General features: G+C 39.7%; 1 protein-coding gene across 32 annotated transcripts in view; it reads right to left on the bottom strand.

Moving 5' to 3' along the window:
- Window positions 1-19529, bottom strand: part of FRMD6 (FERM domain containing 6) — a 384502-nt gene that overhangs the window by 304437 nt on the left and 60536 nt on the right. The window lies entirely within an intron of this gene.

Below are 19529 nucleotides of genomic sequence, written 5' to 3'. Positions count from 1 at the left end.
ACTGAAGCGACTTAGCAGCAGTAGCAGCTCCTGCATTGGCAGGCAGATTTTTTACAACTGAGCCACCTGGGAAGCCCCATTTATTAAATTAATTATAGGCAAAAGTGAAATCACATGATTGGACAATCCTTTGATAGGGACGTTCTTTTTCATATCAATACAGAGTATCCAGAGCCTTCTCTGTGTAAGTTTCTGAGGGTACAAAGATGAAAAACACCTGAGATGATTTTTTTTGGGGGGGGAATATTCTATTCTCACCTTTTCCTGGTAATATTTGTTACTGTAAGATGTCTCTGATAAGATGTTGGTTAGCAGGTATCAAAAAACCTTATTTAATTAAGTCTCTTAATCCTTTTGGGTCTCAGTTCCTCCACTTCAAACCAGATGATTTGGCTAGTTGATCTTCAAGGTTCCTTCTGGAACTAACACTGTATGGTTATAGAATCATGGGGATTTGGCTGTTAGTAAAAACTCTCACTTCTGTTTCAGCAGCTTTTCTCCCCACTCATCTTCTCATGGACTAGGAAAGCCCACAGGAAATTCATTTTGTAAAGCAATATTTATTTATTTTTGGCTGTGCTGGGTCTTCGTTGTCATGTGGGCTTTTCTCCAGTTGTGGTGAATGGGAGGGCTACTCTATAGTTGCGGTGCATGGGTTTCTCTTGTGGAGTTTCTCTTGTGGAGCATGGGCTCTAGGGTACGTGGGCTTCAGAAGTTACAGCACGGGGGCTCAGTAGTTGCAGCCCGCAGGCTCTAGAGTATGGGCTCAGTAGTTGTGGCACATGGGCTTCGTTGCCTCATGGCATATGGGGTCTTCCAGAACCAGGGATTGAACCCACATCCCCTGGATTGGCAGGTGGATTCTTTACCACTGGTCTACCAGGGAAGTCTAAAACTCATTTTTGAGGTCACAAAAGAAGAAGAACTCAGACCCCTCAACCCAGACCCAACCACTAGCTTTACAAAAGGACAGAGGGAAAAGAGTTCTCTGCAGACCTGGGAAGCAAGCATGTGATTCTCAAGAAGGCTGGTGGGCCTGAGGTCTCTATGGGGGCCCAGCTGCAGCCCCCATCCAAATCAGACTGGCTATGAGTGCAGATCAGGAGCAAAGAGATGCTTTTAGGCTGGGACCTAAAGAATAACTACTCAGCCTCTTGTTGTTTTATAGAATAGTCCAGTTTCTCCCAGCACAGAGAAAGGCTATGAAGAAATTCACTGAGGCTTGGATGGTCAGTTGGATGGCCACAAATCCTTGCCTTCTCCCTGGGTCCATTAAACAAATAGAAAAATAAACAGTTAATCAAAGCTGAGCCAGCTCCAGGCTCTTAAAGCATTTCAATGTGGTTATTATATTATCACTGAAGTTTTCACGCACATTGCATTAAGAAGAGGGGAAAACCCATTTAAAACGAACATCTTTGAGGAGCTGCTTCACCCCAGGCTGTGGGTTCCCTGAAAGCCAACACTGACAATCAAGAGCTCTCAGGCACACAGATACCCCCACTCCCTGGCAGCTGCACAAGCATTGTTCACTAAAGCACTTTAGAAAGCCATTTAGAAATCTGAGAATAAGGCCTAAGGGAGACTAGGACTCAGCAACTCCTTGCCAGGACCAAGAGCTGGCTCTCCTCCTGGCCTGCGCCAGCACCACCCAAGGCAGAAAGAGCCTCTGGAGTGCCTAACAAAGATGGGCCATGAGTCCAGATTCCCTTGCTCTCTCCCATCTGTCATAAGCCCCACAAGTGTAGTCTGGAATTTGATGAAATGAATTGTCACATATATTGCTAACAATTAAATTGCAACAGATTGTCCCAGGGAAAACAGGAGAGGAAAAACTGAACAAAAACAGAACCTCCATTTCATTTCATGGCAACCCTGAACCAACAAACTCTCCATGTGTCAATGTGGGGATGTGTCTCAGACCCTCCCAGTCTCAGGCAGCCCTCAAGGAGACTCTCAAGAGGGTCAGATATTCACAAAATTATCATTAAATCTCTTGACGGTGGGGCCGGCACTGACCAGGAAAAACATTCTGTCAGACAAAAACTCACACCTGGTGGGGGGGGGACCTCATAACTTTAAGGGGATTCTCCTCCCACTGTACCCCATACACTCACCTACAAAGTTTTCTCCCCAAAAGCAATCACCTTTGCTATTCTCTGCTAGAGGGAGATAAGCCAGGTTCTAGCATGCTAGAGAAGGCTGAGGAAACGCTTCCCTGTTTGTTTAGTAAGGGGAAGGCTGCTTCAAAGTGCCTTAGCAAAGAGAGATCTTTTGTATCCTTTTTCTTGAAAGTTGGAGACAGAGGCTATAGAGGTTCAGGCATTCAGAGAGAAGGGTCTGGCATGAAGCCACATAGGAAAACCAATTACTGGTGCGGGAAGTCATCTGGATCTTTGGCCTGATCAGGTCCAGAAGGACTACATGTGCAGTGTAAACTGGTGAGGGTGCAGCTTCATGAAACACAGGGGGTTTTTGTTCATATATTTTTGGAGGTAAGAGTCTGCATCATTTTTGGCAGCCACAAACCTTGCCATATGCTGAGAGAGAGTGAGGGTTGAATTACACGCTGCCCAATCTTTTGGTGTATCACAGCTGAGTCACATCAATTCTGACACCCAAAGAATATAAATAGAAAGATTTGGGGAGAAGAAATACAAAATGTATGCCTTGGACTTTTCCAACTTCTTGCTGGGCTATGCTGTTTTCCTTAGCTGTCTTGGCTATGAGAAAAAGTCAGAGAAAGAAGAGCCTTTGTGTATTTTGAGCGTTTGTGTATTTTTGATATACAAGATTAGGAGACCTGGGTTGAAAACAGAGAACCAGGTAAAATGTGTGTTTCCTAGGCCAAGGGTGGGAAGAAGGGAGAGATGCTTATGGCCATTGGCCATCAGATTGAAGTCCAATGGTGTTAATCCCATTCTGGTGCCTTCATGATCTTACTAAATACAGGGAAGCCAGAGTCAACCCAGTGATTCTTGCACCATGAATCAGAGCTCAGAAAACATCAGGGTGCAAGGCCAGACACTGTTGAATTCTCTTTTGCACTCTGTGCCTTCCTGACAAAATGATGCATTACTTTGTTGGCTTTCTTGCTGTTCTTCTGAGATGAAGCATAGAGTTTCAACATGCTTTATACCAAAATGATTACACTCCAGAAGCCTGGCATAGAGCTACCCTGAAGGAGGCTGCCTCGGAGGCAGGAGAACCAACCAGAGATGTTTACTTCCAAGCCATAGACATTAGGTAACCTGGGAGAGTCAACATGTTAAGTATGTAAACAAATATTTCTTAAGCAGCCTCTAGAAGAGTATAAATTTAAAAGGCATAGTTCCTGCCCTGGGGAGCTTACAATATTTGTTGGTATGAATGTGAGGGGAAGGCAGAAGATAAATATTTAGCAATTAGAACAGAGTAAAACTTGAGGCAAGCAAAGCCAGAGGCTCTCTGGGAGTTTGTCAATGTGAAATCAGACAGAGAAGCAACTCACAAGGCCATTTATTCTGTTAGGTGCAAGTTTCAAGATTAGCCTTCATTTTGGATGTCTAATTTAATTATCACTATAATGGCTTCCTCAGGGACTCAGTGGTAAAGAATCTGCCTGTGATGAAGGAGACGCAGGCAGGAGACTTGAGTTTGATCCCTGGGTCAGGAAGATTCTCTGGAGAAAGGAAATGGCAACCCACTCCAGTATTCTTGCCTGGAAGATCCAAATCCCTGGGGTCACAAAAGAGTTGGACATGACTGGGCTGCTAAACAACAACATCATAATGGACAGTTCCAAAATTATTATTTCTCAAGGTATGGAAACTCTTTACAGGGCTTAGAAAAAAGAGGCATAGGTGCATATGTGTTTTAGAGAGACAGACATACAGAGAGACAGAGAGAGAGGAAAGGAGGGGAGGGAGAGAGGGAAAAGGGGAGAGAGAGAAGGAGGGAGAAAAGAGAAAGAAAAGTTCAGAGGACGAAGGGAAGGGGAGACTGGGGAGAGAAAGAGAGACATTAAGATGAAAAAGGGATCTCCAACTTAGGTCACCAGCCCCCCCGCCAGAAGCCACTAAGTACTTTCTACCAATATCAGAATTATTAAAGTCACTGTCATCCACAAATGCTTTCAAGTTCTCTAATTGTATCAGAAGCGTTTGTTGTACTTCACAGAATAAGCTAAATTAAAACGATCCTTGCACCTGGTCCTGCGGGAGGCCTCCATAGGCTGTCTGATGGTGGGAAGATTTGAGCACACAAATAGAGGACAGCCAGGCTGCCTCAGGGCAGGGCCTTGGGAACCTTGACTTTTCAGGTGCTCAGATAGAGCACAGAGTTTGTTTCTATATTCATCAGAGTGGAGACAGATAGAAAAGATTAATTATGTCATTAAGTAGCATATAATTATCAGGCACATTTAATGCACTGTATATTTATGGCAATTTTCTAAAGCAATTTTGCATCATTATCTTATTCCCACAACTGAGATTTTTATACGTTTTTCTGAAATTCACTAGTTCTACAATGACCTTAATGTAACTTCTTTAACTTAATTCTATCCTCAATATAAGAGGAGGGGCAGAAAATATCAAAGCTCTAAGTGCTTAGATTTAGACATTCATCCTCTCTCTCTTTGTCTCTTTGTCTCTCTCTCTCTCTCTTTCGTAGTATTATGGCACAGGAAGTAAAGCTAGATCAAAGCCTCCAGGTGAAGATCACAGAATAAAGATATTTCAGATCAACTCCCTTCTTTAAAGCCAAATAAAAATTTTAAAGAACTAGAAATAGAAAAATGAAAAACTGTACTTTTTTTAATGAAACTAGGAGATAGCTACAACTCCAAACCTCAGTCTTGAGGAATGGAGGTCAAGTAGAGTGAAAACGGGACCTAAATGAGAGAAGACCAATGGACAGACACAGATACCCACAGATCTCAGACAGGATAGATTTCTCCAAAAGGGGAATGACTGGTGATTTGGAGAAACCTGCCCCTGGGGATGTTCTCATGACTCAGTGAATTAGATTGGAAAGTCTTTTGAAACAACGCATTTCAAAGGAAGTTTTTACCGCCCCATCCCTCCACCATAATTTAATAGTTCTTCATTAAATGACTGGCTTGGTTAGAAAACTTCTATTCAGAATTAAGTAACAATCGAGAGGAAATCAACATGCAAAAAAAGCTGAAGGCTACTGGTTTAGAGCATGAGGCTTATAATGTTAAAGACCTAGGTTAAAATACTTAGAGTCTTCCTAGCAGCCATTTGAGAAAATGACTAGCTTTTAGTCTAAGGTTCAGCCTCATGAGAGGCAATCCTCATGGGCTGGCCAAGGGAAACAGATCTACAGGAAGGGCAGTATGTGATGAGCTCTTACCTGTGACAAGGTTAGCTGACCTAGTTTGTCAGGTTGAGCCTCTGCCTCCAGTCCGGGGACCTCAAGGGACTGTCTCCCCAACTTTGGCGACAGCAGAATTAAGGCGGGACTCTGTAGCTGACTTTACTGCTGTGCTTTTCTGCTCTAGAATGCTTTAAATCCACTCGGTGGTTCAAGAGGGTCCCTTTTAAATGGCCCCAAAGAATTTTCCAGTAAACCTAAGTCATCAAAATGCAGTCCATGTATGTGCAGAGGCCTGGCTGCACAACAGCTCTAGAGGCCTTAAGAGCCAGCTCAGGTGACTCTTGTCAGAAGCTCACTGAAGAGAGAAAAAAAGAAGAGCTGCCTTCTCATTTAAATTATCACTCCAAACTAACTCTTTTCTATGTTGCCTAAATTGCAGGCACAACTCCATGCTGACCCTTTATCATGGCTTTAGCACCTCAGTTACACTGAAAGAAACATCACTGAGTTTTAGGTAAAAGTTAGTAAAGAAAAAACCAAATTCCCATGCACAGTCTACATAATAAGGATGATAATCTTTTTTTTTAAGATTTCTTAGGAATCTACTATAGATATCAAAGTATATCCAAGTATATAGCTGGTGATCAAATCTAGGTCTGTCCAATTTTGAAGTTCTAGAATATGGCCTAGGGTTGAGTTCTGGCCCTATCACTTATTCTCTGACCTTCACCAAGTTACTGAAACTTTCTGGGCCTCAGTTTCCTCACCTGCACAATGGGACTAATTAATACCTATTTTATTGAGTTATTGCACTGGTTAAATACAATATACATAATATGTGAAGTAATATTAACACAGTGCTTGAAACATTGTATGCAGTCAATCTGTGTTAACAATTGATTGCTGCTTTTTGTTTTTTTAATGTGGTAAAATATACAACGTAAAATTTACCATGTCAACCGTTTTTGAGCATACAGTCCTGAAGCATTAAGTATATTTATATTGATGCACAACTACCACTACCATCTACCTCTAGAAATTTTTCATCTTATCAAAGTGAAACCCTGTACCCATTAACCAGTAACTCCCATTTCCTCTTACCTCTAGACTCTGGCAACTACTGGTCCACTTTCTGTCTCTACGAATTTGGCTATTCTAGCTACTTCATATAAGTGAAATAGTATTTGTCCTATTTTGTTTGACTTTTTTTTTTTTTTTTAACAACTAGGACTGTGTCTTTTTGGCTGTATGGCCCATAGTAGCCTCTCTGACAACACTCTGCCTCCACAAAAATCTTGGTTCTTCGGGGCTTTCTAGGAATGGCCTACCACCGCTGCAACTCTTCTATGAGAACGGTGCTAAAAATGCATACAGGATAGATTCAGGTCAGGATTATGGGATTTCTGATCCAACTGATTGGTCTAATACACTATTTTGTTTTTAGAATAAGGGTCATAACCCACCATTCTAGCTTTACCTAACCAAATTACAGTGAAACCCAAGCCATCTAAATCCTTGAATGAACAATTACTTTTAGGTATGTCTTCTGGATCATTAACAATTTAGATGTATAACCATCAACATTTTAATTTTGAATATTTAAAAAAAAAATACCTTTAAATGTATTATATCCTTATAATACATTTGTATAATACAAATGTATTATATCCTTATAATACATTTATATAATACAAATGTATTATATCCTTATACAAAAATCTTGTTTTTTTTAAACACTGTGTGTTCAATAGTTTAAGTTTTACTTCAAGTCTCAGGAACATTACAATTAACATCAGGTATCACATATACTTCAATACAATAGGATCTACTGAAGTTAGCTGGATCTTAATCCACCCATTAAATAACCTCAGAGTGCTATGTTTTCTAGCCTTTTCTTTGCATTAAATTAATAGGGTTTTTTTTCCTTTGACTGAATTCCTTGTTATAAGATCTCTAACTAGCTCTTCCCTCAAACATTAGTGCCACTGCCAAGGGCAGATTTAAGTGTTTAGGGGCCTGAAATCCACACTGCTGAGCAAGAGTAAAGGGGAAGCTTTTTAAGAAAAAGAATACGAAATGACAAATACAAAATTGGAAATCAAATTGAACATGGTAAGTATTCCTGGAAGACACTGCCACTCTAGGTCAGCTAACAAGACACATGTGTGTCACTGTGTCATGGCCTACTCTTTACAACCCCATGGACTGTGGCCCACCAGGCTCCTCTGTCCATGGAATTCCCCAGGCAAGAATACTGGAGTGGATTGCCATTTCCTTCTCCAGGAGATCTTCTAGACCCAGGAATCAAACCTGCACTGCAGGCAGGTTCTTTACTGTCTGAGCCACCAGAGAAGCCCAACAAGCACATAAGTGACTATAAAATATACAGTTCAGTTCAGTCGCTCAATTGTGTCCAACTCTGTGACTCCATGACCCGTAGCACGCCAGGCCTCCCTGTCCATCACCAACTCCCGGAGTCCACCCAAACCCATGTCCATTGAGTCGGTGATGCCATCCAGCCATCTCATCCTCTGTCGTCCCCTTCTTCTCCTGCCCTCAATTTCTCCCAGCATCAGGGTCTTTTCCAATGAGTCAGCTCTTCAAATCAGGTAGCCAAAATATTGGAGTTTCAGCTTCAACATCAGTCCTTCCAACGAACACCCAGGACTGATCTCCTTTAGGATGGACTGGTTGGATCTCCTTGCAGTCCAAGGGACTCTCAAGAGTCTTCTCCAACATCACAGTTCAAACGCATCAATTCTTCGGCGCTCAGCTTTCTTTATAGTCCAGCTCTCACATCCATACATGACCACAGGAAAAACCATAGCCTTGACTAGACAGACCTTTATTGGCAAAGTAATGTCTCTGCTTTTTAATATGCTGTCTAAGTTGGTCATAACTCTCCTTCCAAGGAGTAAGCATCATTTAGTTTCATGGCTGCAATCACCATCAGCAGTGACTTTGGAGCCCAGAAAAATAAAGTCAGCCACTGTTTCCACTGTTTCCCCATCTATCTGCCATGAAGTGATGGGACCAGATGCCATGATCTTATTTTTCTGAATGTTGAGCTTTAAGCCAATTTTTTCACTCTCCTCTTTCACTTTCCTCAAGAGGCTCTTTAGTTCTTCTTCACTTTCTGCCATAAGGGTGGTGTCATCTGCATATCTGAGGTTATTGATATTTCTCCTGGCAATCTTGATTCCAGCTTGTGCTTCCTCCAGCCCAGCGTTTCTCATGATGTACTCTGCATATAAGTTAAATAAGCAGAGTGACAATATACAGCCTTGATGTACTCCTTTTCCTATTTGGAACCAGTCTGTTGTTCCATGTCCAGTTCTAACCGTTGCTTCCTGACCTGCATACAAGTTTCTCAAGAGGCAGGTCAGGTGGTCTGGCATGCCCATCTCTTGAAGAATTTTCCCCAGTTTATTGTGATCCACACAGTCAAAGGCTTTGGCATAGTCAATAAAGCAGAAATAGATGTTTTTCTGGAACTCTCTTGCTTTTTTGATGATCCAGCAGGTGTTGGCAATTTGATCTCTGGTTCCTCTGCCTTTTCTAAAACCAGGTTGAACATCTAGAAGTTCACGGTTCAGGTATTGCTGAAGCCTGGCTTGGAGAATTTTGAGCATTACTTTACCAGTGTGTGAGATGAGTGTAATTGTGTGGTAGTTTGAGCATTCTTTGGCATTGCCTTTCTTTGGGATTGGAACGAAAACTGACCTTTTCCAGTCCTGTGGCCACTGCTGAGTTTTCCAGATTTGCTGGCATCTTGAGTGCAGCACTTTCACAGCATCATCTTTCAGGATTTGAAATAGCTCAACTGGAATTCCATCACCTCCACTAGCTTTGTTCATTGTGGTGCTTTCTAAGGCCACTTGACTTCACATTCCAGGATGTCTGGCTCTAGGTGAGTGATCACACCATCATGATTATCTGGGTCTTGAAGACCTTTTTTGTACAGTTCTTCTGTGTATTCTTGCCACCTCTTCGTAGTATCTTCTGCTACTGTTAGGTCCTTACCATTTCTGTCCTTTATTGAGCCCATCTTTCCATGAAATGTTCCCTTGGTATCTCTAATTTTCTTGACGAGATCTCCAGTCTTTCCCATTCTATTGTCTTCCTCTATTTCTTTGCACTGATCGCTGAGGAAGGCTTTCTTATCTCTCCTTGCTATTCTTTGGAACTCTGCATTCAAATGGGTATATCTTTCCTTTTCTCCTTTGCTTTTCACTTCTCTTCTTTTCCCAGCTATTTGTAAGGCCTCCTCAGACAGCCTTTTGCTTTTTTGCATTTCTTTTTCTTGGGGATGGTCTTGATTCCTATATTTTACTGTTCATGGGGTTCATAAGATAGGACAGTATGAACCCCATGAACAGTAAAATAAACAAATATATCCCAATAAACCCTAATCAAATTCACTTAACTGGAGCTCAGAAATGCCTGCAGCCACTCCAGTGCTATCTGACAGGAGGTGAAACATGGAGGACAAGTCAGAGTGGCAACAGGCAGACTTAATCGACTGTGGCTAACACATTTTATCTTTACAAATTTTAGCAGTCTTATGATCTGGTGAGCACGTTACTAGAGTTTATGACTATGTATCTGCTTCTGTAGTAATCTGATGCAGGACTACTTCCTGCTCACCTATTATGAGCTAGAAAACCAGAGAGCTAGCCTTGATAGAGCTTTGTATGACTTGAGAAAGCACCAGCTCTGAATAAAGCCTGAGGGCATTTCCTTGCAGTAAAGCATATAACTTCTGGGCACAGAATTTGAGACATGAGTGCAAAATGTCTCTGGTTTATCTCTTATTTCTGTTTCACCAGGTAAGGAAAAATTACTCAAACTGTTAGGGTCACTTTTGCTAAGGGCATTCTCTTAGTATAAATAGTTTTGAATATGACTTACATTAAGGTGAATATGACTTACATTAAGGTAAACATGACTATATAAGGTTGGTATTATTTTCAGTTGTGAAAATCCAAAACTTTGCCCCTTTAGGTTTCTAATAAAAGCCAAAAATGGTTACTTGTGTCATCCTTTGTTCTTTCTTACCAGCAATTTCTTTTTAAGTTTTTATTTTGAAATAATTTTAGACTTAAAGAAAAGTTACAAAAATAGTTCAGAGTTTCCTGATATACTTTACCCAGATTCCCTAACATTAACATCTTGCATAACTACGCCACAACTATCAAAACCAGGAAATTAACATTAGCACAATACTAGAAAGTAATCTATAGACAAGTAGGAAAACTTGGAAAATCCAAATAAGATGTGGTTCAGGATTCAATCTAGGATTCTGTATGTATTGCAGTTAATTGTTACCTCCGATTTGTGACTGTTCCTTAGTCTTTTTTGACACTTTTGAAGGGTGGTGGTGGTGGTGGTGGTTTAGTCGCTAAATGTCTCCGACTATTGCGAGCCCATGGACAGAGTAGCCTGGCAGGCTACAGTCTATGGGATTCTCCAGGCAAGAACACTGAAGTGGGCTGCCACTTCCTTCTCCTTTGAAGTGTACTAGCCACTTATTTTGTGGAATACCCTTCAATTTTGGTTTTTCTGATAATTTTTCATAATTATGTATTATCTTTGCAAACATACCATAGAAGTATGCTGTGCCCTTCTCAGTGTGCCATATCAAGGTGTACACAATATCCATATGTCTTATTACTGGTGATGTTAACTTTAGTGATTTGGTTAGGATGACATCTGTCAGGTTTCCCACTGAAAAGACATTAATTTTCCCTTTAGAATTTTTAGGAGAGAAACTTTGAAATTATGCAAATAATCCTTATTGCTTATTGTAATTTTATCCAATAATTTTAGCACACAGTGATGGTTCTTGCCTGCAACAGCTAATATTCTTTGTGTAATAGTGATCTTTATTTCCATCACTTCTTCTACATTTATTAATTGGAATCCTATTGCAAGGAAGAGTGGTCCTTTTTCACCCTCTTAATTGTTCATTCCATTAATTATATCAATTTGGACTCATAGATATTTTATTTCATGGGGTATACTCCATTAGTATCACTATTTTATTGCTCAAATTGTCCCAGTTTTTACCATGTAGAGCTCGTTCAAGTTTCTGTATCTTCTCAGCATGTCCCCTTCAGTTTCTGAGTCCTTCTTACTTTCTGGCCCCACAAGATATCCCACCCTATCTTATATTTTCTCTGACTTCATATTGGCATCAACTAATTCTCCAAGGAACTCAGGTTCCTTTTTTGAAGAATGGTATTTAGGACCCAAGATTCAGGTGCTAAGTTTGCTCACGACTACTGGGATATCATGTATAGGAAATATGAGCTAGAAAACATGGGCATCTATATTACACATACATATACAATCTACTTACTTCATCTTATCCATGTATGTATGTATACATATATATGTAACCTATATTATATAATATGTATATATATATATATATATATAAAGAGTCATCAACTTATGCTGATACCTTCTGCTCTAACCACTGGGTTAATTCTGGCTTCCCCCTTCTTTATTTGTAACTTTTTTCTATTAATTACTATGAGAAGCATGGTGGTGGTGGTTTAGTCGCTCAGTGACGTCCGACTCTTGTGACCCCATGGACTATTGCCCGCCAGGTCCTCTGTCCATGGAATTTTTCAGGCAAGAATACTGGAATGGGTTGCCATTTTGAGAAGCGTAGCTCTCTTTACTCACAATGTATTTATTTTTTGTTCAATCTCAGTAGACACATAGTTTTAGAATTGCTAAACCACCGCCCCATGAGAAACACATTTATCAACTAGATTACAATATCTACATCCAGTTCTTCTTGCCTTTAGTGTTATAGTATATACTCTATAAGCTTTCCAAAGTTGCATAGGTTAGTCTTTTCTTACTACTTGTTCTATCTGGGGTTCTCCCAACATCCTAGTTGAATTTAATTAATTACTGGGTGAGAGGGAAAAGTTCCAGAAGTCACAGCTATACAGGAAAGTGTATTCAGAGAAGTACAGTTCATGCCTTGTCTCTACTACTCCGTTTCCTTTGCACATTCTTTCCACTCTGTTTTCATTCACCTCCTACAGATAATGAATCTCATTCCCTTCTGCTTTATTGGAGCTGTATTACTACTTACACATAAATGAACAGATATATGTACATGCTCTTAATATTCTGGTTTTTTTTCCTTAACTGAAGAACAATACTATAGATATTTTTTGGAGTTCACTTTTTTCATTCAACAATATTATCCTGGAATTACTACCTACCATTTCATAGATTTTACTTATTCCTTTTTATAGATACATAGTACTCCATGTGTAAATGACTTAGTTTATTCAATCATTTTCCTATGTATGGGCATTTAGATTTTTTCTAATACTGTTCATTTATAAATGATGCTTCAGTGGACAACCTTGTACACATGTATTTTCATATTGCTGGGATGTGCATTTGGGAGTAGATTTCTTTTTTTTTTTTTTTTTTTATAAATTTATTTATTTTAGTTGGGGGCTAATTACTTTACAATATTGTAATAGTTTTTGCCATACATTGACATGAATCAGCCATGGGTTTACATGTGTTCCCCTTCCTGGACCCCCCACCCACCTCCCTCCCCATCCCATCCTTCTGGATCATCCCATTGCCCCGGCCCTGAGCCCTTGTCACATGCATCGAACACGGAATGGTGTTCTGTTTCACATATGATAATATACATGTTTCAATGCTATTCTGGGAGTAGATTTCTTAAAGTGGAATTTCTGGGTCAAACAGTAAGTGCCTATGTAGTTTTGCAACGTATTGCAAAATTTCACTCTAGAAAGGCTGTAGTAGTCAACAAGCAATGTATGTGAATCCCTATTTCCCCTGAGCTTCACCAACAGAATATGTTGTCAAATTTATTAATTTTAGCCTATCAAATAAGTGAGAAATGGTATCTTGATGTTAATTTCATTGTAGTCCTCTAATTATGAGTGAGTGTAATTAAGTTTCATGGATATAAAAGTTATTTTATATCTTTTCCTTGTGACTTGTCTGTTCATGAATGCAAAAGTCAGCAGCAGAAATGGCCACAATACTTTCAGATCTGTCAGCTAGTATCTTCTGGGTTGAGCACCAGGCATGGATACCTTAGACTTGCCTGCTTCCTTGGCATTCTCCATACCCCCAGCATGCCTAGGAAACAGAATTCAAGTCCTCCCAGAGACTGACTGAGACCTTGATTCAGTAGTTCGATAGGTGCCCTGACCAGGCTCAATGATATGTATATCCAAGGCCATGTTATTTTTACATCTCTTTTGTCAATAAAAAACTGTTTTTTGAGATGCTTAAGAGTAAGACCTGTGTTTGGAAATCATGAAGTTAACAATTAACATGAGCCCTGGATGTCTTTGAGTTCCAGGTCTTAGTTCTCATGTTTCCTGCTGGGAAAGGTCATTCAACTCATCATTTGCAAAGGTTTAAGCAGGAGAATGACCTCATGACTAATGAATTTATTTCCAGATCATCATGAATTCCTCTACCTTTCTGTCTGCAAAAGGAAAAGGGAATTTTTCTGAGTTTCATTCGAATTAATCACACTTAAAAGCTCTTCAGGAAGAAAAAAAAAAAAGCAAACATAAATCACAGATTTACTTTTAACTGCCTTGGGATCCACACCTGAGGCACCAGCTCTGTGTATGTGGTCAAGCTGGAAAGGAAGCTGGGTTTCAGCCTCAAAATCCAAACCTTCACCAAAGGCAGCATTTCTGCTACTCTCTTTTCAATATTGCATCAGTAAGAACTGAATCAATTTGAATAACAGTGCCATTACTGTATCTCAATATCAGTCCTTTTTGCTAATTTCTTGTCTACTTTTGATTCTCTAAATTAAAAGATTGTTGCTGTTGTTGCTCTTATTTAGCACTATTATAAAATTGAACAAGCAAATCTTACTTTGCTGATCATCTCCAGATCTGGAAGGGGAGTACTGTAGTACAAACCTTATTCAGATCACACAGCTTAAAAGCACCCTCACAAAGAGGGTGTGTTCAAGAGGCATTTCCTTTCCACATAAGCAATCTCACCAAGAACTCTAACCTGAAACATAAAGACCATTCTACTTGCATATGACTGCTATTTTTTAGTTAGATGACATTGAGGAAAATTAGTCTATCCTCGGGGTCCCCTTTACCCCAAACTGCTCTTAAATCCATCTATAATTTGGGAAAAATAGGTAAAGGGGAAAATAGCTAACAGAGTCTATCACTGACTTCAGGTGAAATTCAAGGTCTTGTTTGTATTATAGCTATATTTCTAAATACCTTAATCTATGATGTTTCAGCTAAGGACCATGAACTATAAACTCAAGTTCACTTTTCACTACAGCCTCGGTTAATGAAAGAGAAGCTATAACTGCAGGCATTAGTCATCTCAAAGACCTTTACGATGTGTGATGTTTTCTCTAACTTTGATGTAAATGAAAATGTTCCACACCTTTCACTTCTTGTACCATGTGGTATTACTGGTGACCTTTTCACAGCCCTTTGAAAAGAGACAGAATGAGTTGGAAACTTTTCAATTTGAATGTTTCATAGGAAACAACTTCTATCAGAGCCCCTGACATACCAAAATTGCTCAATATTATGTGAAACAGGGAGTCTGTTTTGGAATAATTTCTAGCTGGAGTGACCATGTTCCTATTTGTAAACTTTGAAGAGCTTTTATCAGGGGCCATGGTTTAACCATTAATAAGAAAAACACAGGCTACTTTAATCCTGCGATTCCCTTGTTGAACTTGGTCAATCATAGGTATAATGGCTCAGTGCCCACTGAGTCATTCCAACACTCCTTGGTCAGACGTTGAAAACAATAACTTCAATTGTCTCAAAAAAAGACATTTTATATAATATATGTGTACATATTTATGTATATATGTATCTCCTCTTAAACACATGAGCTATCTTCTGCATACACAACATACTCTGTACACGAACAGCAATGGCTGTACAAGTATAATAAAAGTTCCTTTAGTCTCTTCTCTCTTTAGTGGTTCCTATTTCACAGCCACACCACAGAGCCTTTGTGTTCTAAGTTCACAGGAAGCATCCCAAGCATTCTTGCAAGTCCTGTGGCTTGGCTCAAGCAGTTGGGAATAAAAGGTCCCTTGAATACAAATGGCAATGTTGCATTCTAGCAGCTGCCACCCAAGGGAGGCAAACACCATGCAGTTCATGTTTTGTACTGCTGCTTTCTGTCCAGAGAAAAAGATGAGAGAAATATTCTTCTTGGAGAGTCCCTTTGGTTTGATTTACTGGGGTGGGCGGGGGGTGGGTATGGGGTGGGGATAGGTTCTTTAGATGATTCCCTGTGGTATATAAAAAGTCTGACTTTAATTTTAACTACTAGGAATACATGAACTTCTACACAAGGTTATGTCTGAATTTTAAAAATGAAGGAATTGAAGGAACTGTTTCACTTTGCATGAAGCTACCACTATTCATCTTTCCAGACAACTGTAATGCATATTGTTAACAGCAGTGGGTTAGATCCTCTGCCATTAATTGGAGGCCAAGAAAGAACACTTTGGGAAAGGTCAGCAAGGCTTAACTGGAGCTGGAGGAAGTGAGTGACTATATTTATAGTCCTGGGATGGAGCATATTTCAGTTTTCCACACAAAGAGGGCTTTCTTTCTGCTTTTAACATGTCAGTAAGTCGAGGTGGATAAGTTCTGAAGACTCAGAGGGATTTGTTGCCAAATTCCAAATCCAAACTTACATGAATTTCATTACTGTATCTTTCATTCCACAGGAAGAGCCCATGGCACAGTGTCTTTGGACTAGCATAATCACATGGAGGACAAAGAGTCTACAGAATTTTATGGGATGAAAGAATGGATGCTCTACTTCATTTTTTCTTTCTTCTTGAACTTGATGCATTTAAGATGGGCACACTTACTCGGGAAGTTTAGTGCCTGAAGATGTGCTAGTGATGTAGACACAGAGCTTTTCACCCCTGGATATTGGGTGTAAACCTAGATGAGTCAGTGGTGATCAAAAGCAGATTGATGAGTAGCATGTTTCTCATGAAAATAATCTCTCCCTATTGATAGTTACTATTCTACACATCATCATATTGTCAAGAAATCCTGCAAGAGAAAGGGAACTTAGAGACAATGTAGTCTAACTTCCTCATTTTACAAACATCAAAAATAAGACTGAAAAAAGATAAACAACTAGCCTAAGGTCATAAGAACTAGTAATGTCAAACCTGGGAATAAAGTCAAGGTTTCCGGACTCATATTCCAGTGTTTGGTCTCTTTATAAGTCCATTACACTTTATTGAATGTTACGGATTATTTCTCCCAAATGCATGAGATGTCTTTTTGCCACATAATTACTTAATTGAAAAATGAAGTAAATGAAGTAAATGGTGGATAATATATGGATAAGGGGTTAAGGGAAAAAAATCACTGTAGGTGTCCAGGTAGGACTACTTCTGAAGCAGTCTAGACTGCACGTTAGAATCACTTAGGGGAGAGTGTTGGTTATCTAGTGCTGTGTAACAAACTACCACAAAACTCAGCTAAAAACCACAGCCATTTTATTAGATCTCACAATTTTGAAGGACAGGAATCTGAGGAAGCCTCAACCAGCTGATTCTTCTGCTCCATGGGGTGTCAACTAGGATTACTGGATGGTTTTTAGCTGGCAGGTGGACTGGTTTGGAGGATGCAAGATGCCTTAACTCACTCACCTGGTGCATTGATGGGAACAAATGGGAGTGTGGGCCCATCTGGTCTCTCTCCCATGTTATCTCAGTGAATCTATACAGCCTTCTTACATAGCACACTTTTTCTATGGTAGCTCAAGTCTCAGGAAACTGCTGACAATTGCCATTTCCTTTTCAAGATTAGGCTCATAACTGGCCCAGTGTTGCTTCTGCCATTCTCTGTTGGAACGCAGTTATAGACAAGAATCACAGGGAGGGAAAACAGATCCCACTTCTTGGTAGAAGGAGTACCAAAGACTTTATGGCCATCTTTAATCTACAACAGTCCATCCTCCAACCATTTCTTATTTCCAATCCTCCTATACACAAAATATACTCCTTCTGTCCCATGATCTCCAATAGCTTCATCTCATTATAGTATCAGGCTCAGAATGGAGATCCAGAATTTCCTCTTCTAAATTACATCCGGGTACAGATTAGACTAATCGGGTGTGATTTTCTCAATCTGAAAACTGTCAACTAAAGAGCCAACCTGTCTACCCATTATACTCAAAATATAATGATCACATTGAGATAAATAGTTGCAGTAGTCACTCAAGTTAAAACAGGGAGGGAGGGCAACAACGGTCACAGAGAAGTAACTTGTCCGTAGAAATTCTGAAATACAATGGGCACATGCCATTAATTCCATGATTAGTATCCTGATTTAATGGGGTTTGGGGTGGAACCCAGGTGTTTATACTGTATATTGTCTCCCATAGATGTTTCTAGTGTGTAGCCAGAGTTGGACACATTGACCTAGGGAGTTCACCCTGCACTTTTCTTATGAAAAAGAGGAAATAGTTACTTGAAAACTTAATTTCCTGAAGTGTGTTCTCATTTCTGACAGCATCTAATCACCTGGATTTTTTTTTTAATGCAAATTTCTATTCTCAGTCTAGACCTATTGAACCCAAACCCATTTAACAAATATTCCAAAATGATTCCTATGTTACAAAAATTTCAGATCCACTGTTGTTGTGTGTGCGTGCTCAGTCATGTCTGACTCTTTGTGACCTATGGACCCTAGCCCGCAAGGCTCCTCTGTCCATAGGATTTTCCAGGCAAGAATACTGGAGTGGGTTGCTGTTTCCTTCTACAGGGGATCTTCCCAACCGAGGGATCGAACTAGCATCTCCAACATTGCAGGTAGATTCTTTACCACTAGCGCCAGCTGGGAAGATCTACTGGATCTTTATAAAAATCCAATTGTATTTTGTGAACTTTTAAAGAATGTAGTAGTATTGCACATTCAGTGGCATACTAATAAATGTTCAACAACCAGCTCTTTGGGGAAGTAAAATAAACTTGATTTATAGTGGATGCCAATTTCTCTGGTATAAATATTCCCACACTGACTGATTTCAAGCTTGACACTACATCAAAAAGCATGCAAAATTTCTCTTCAATGCACACCTGAAACTAACACAATATTCTAAATGAACAAAACTCCAACAAAATTTTTTTTTTGAATGTGCAAAATTTCTGAAAACACACAATCACTTCTCATGAGACAGCACAGGCTGACTCTAGCGTACCATTTCTCTTCATATGATGTGAAAAATCACAATAATAACATAGGAACAGAAGCTGTGAAGGAAGACTATCATGGGTAAAAATTCTAATTCTGCAAATTTTTAGCTATATGACCCTGGACACATTAATTTTCATAAGTAAAACACAATAATTTTCATAAAGGCACTTATTAATTTTCATAAGTAAAATTTTCATAAGTAACACATTAATTTTCATTTTATAAGGTTAAGGTTTAAGTTTCTTCAATCATGTACTCTCAAAGCGCTATGAACTTCTCCTATCTCAAGACTCTTCACACTTGCAGAATTTACTTGGCTGCCTTCCTCACAAGTCTGTGAGCAGAATCACTCCTCTCCTTTTGTTCCCCCATCCCCAGAGATCAGCAAAGTGCCTGACATACAGCAACACCTTGGCAATCACATGATGACCAAACAGGAGAACATATGTGCCCGCTCCCTCCTACTGCAACCACGGCAAACATTAATAATGAATCATGACACTTGGATATTAGAGGATAAATCGTTTGAAAAAAATGGCACTCCAGGAAGCCTCTACCAACTAACTGGAACCAGTACATGAGATCAACCTGCTTTCCACTCTGCTATAAGCTCTGCTAATAAAGGATTCTGAGCCTCAAGGGAAAAAAGAGCAACCAGGTTTCAGAAACCTTTCTAATTACAAATAAAATTCTGTTTTATAATTTGAACAGAACTTAGACCTTAAAGTCTGAGAAGGAGAGATGAAAAGGAAGATAAAGAAAAATTGGTAACTGTTCCATTTCCCATCAGACTAATTCCAGGGCAGATCTAATTTTCTTACGGTCATTTTGATCTCAGTCAAATGTTGCTCTGTTGGCTCTCAGCTAAGTTAGTGGTGTGAAACATGAGGATGTGAAGCCAGTCCTCAGACGCCATCCCTGACACTGGTCTCTGAGCTCGGGTCC

Source organism: Giraffa tippelskirchi, chromosome 7, assembly GCF_054371585.1.
Source record: "Giraffa tippelskirchi isolate mGirTip1 chromosome 7, T2T-mGirTip1v1.2.pri, whole genome shotgun sequence".
Lineage (NCBI taxonomy): Eukaryota > Metazoa > Chordata > Mammalia > Artiodactyla > Giraffidae > Giraffa > Giraffa tippelskirchi.
This window is presented reverse-complemented; position numbering and strand designations above follow the sequence as displayed.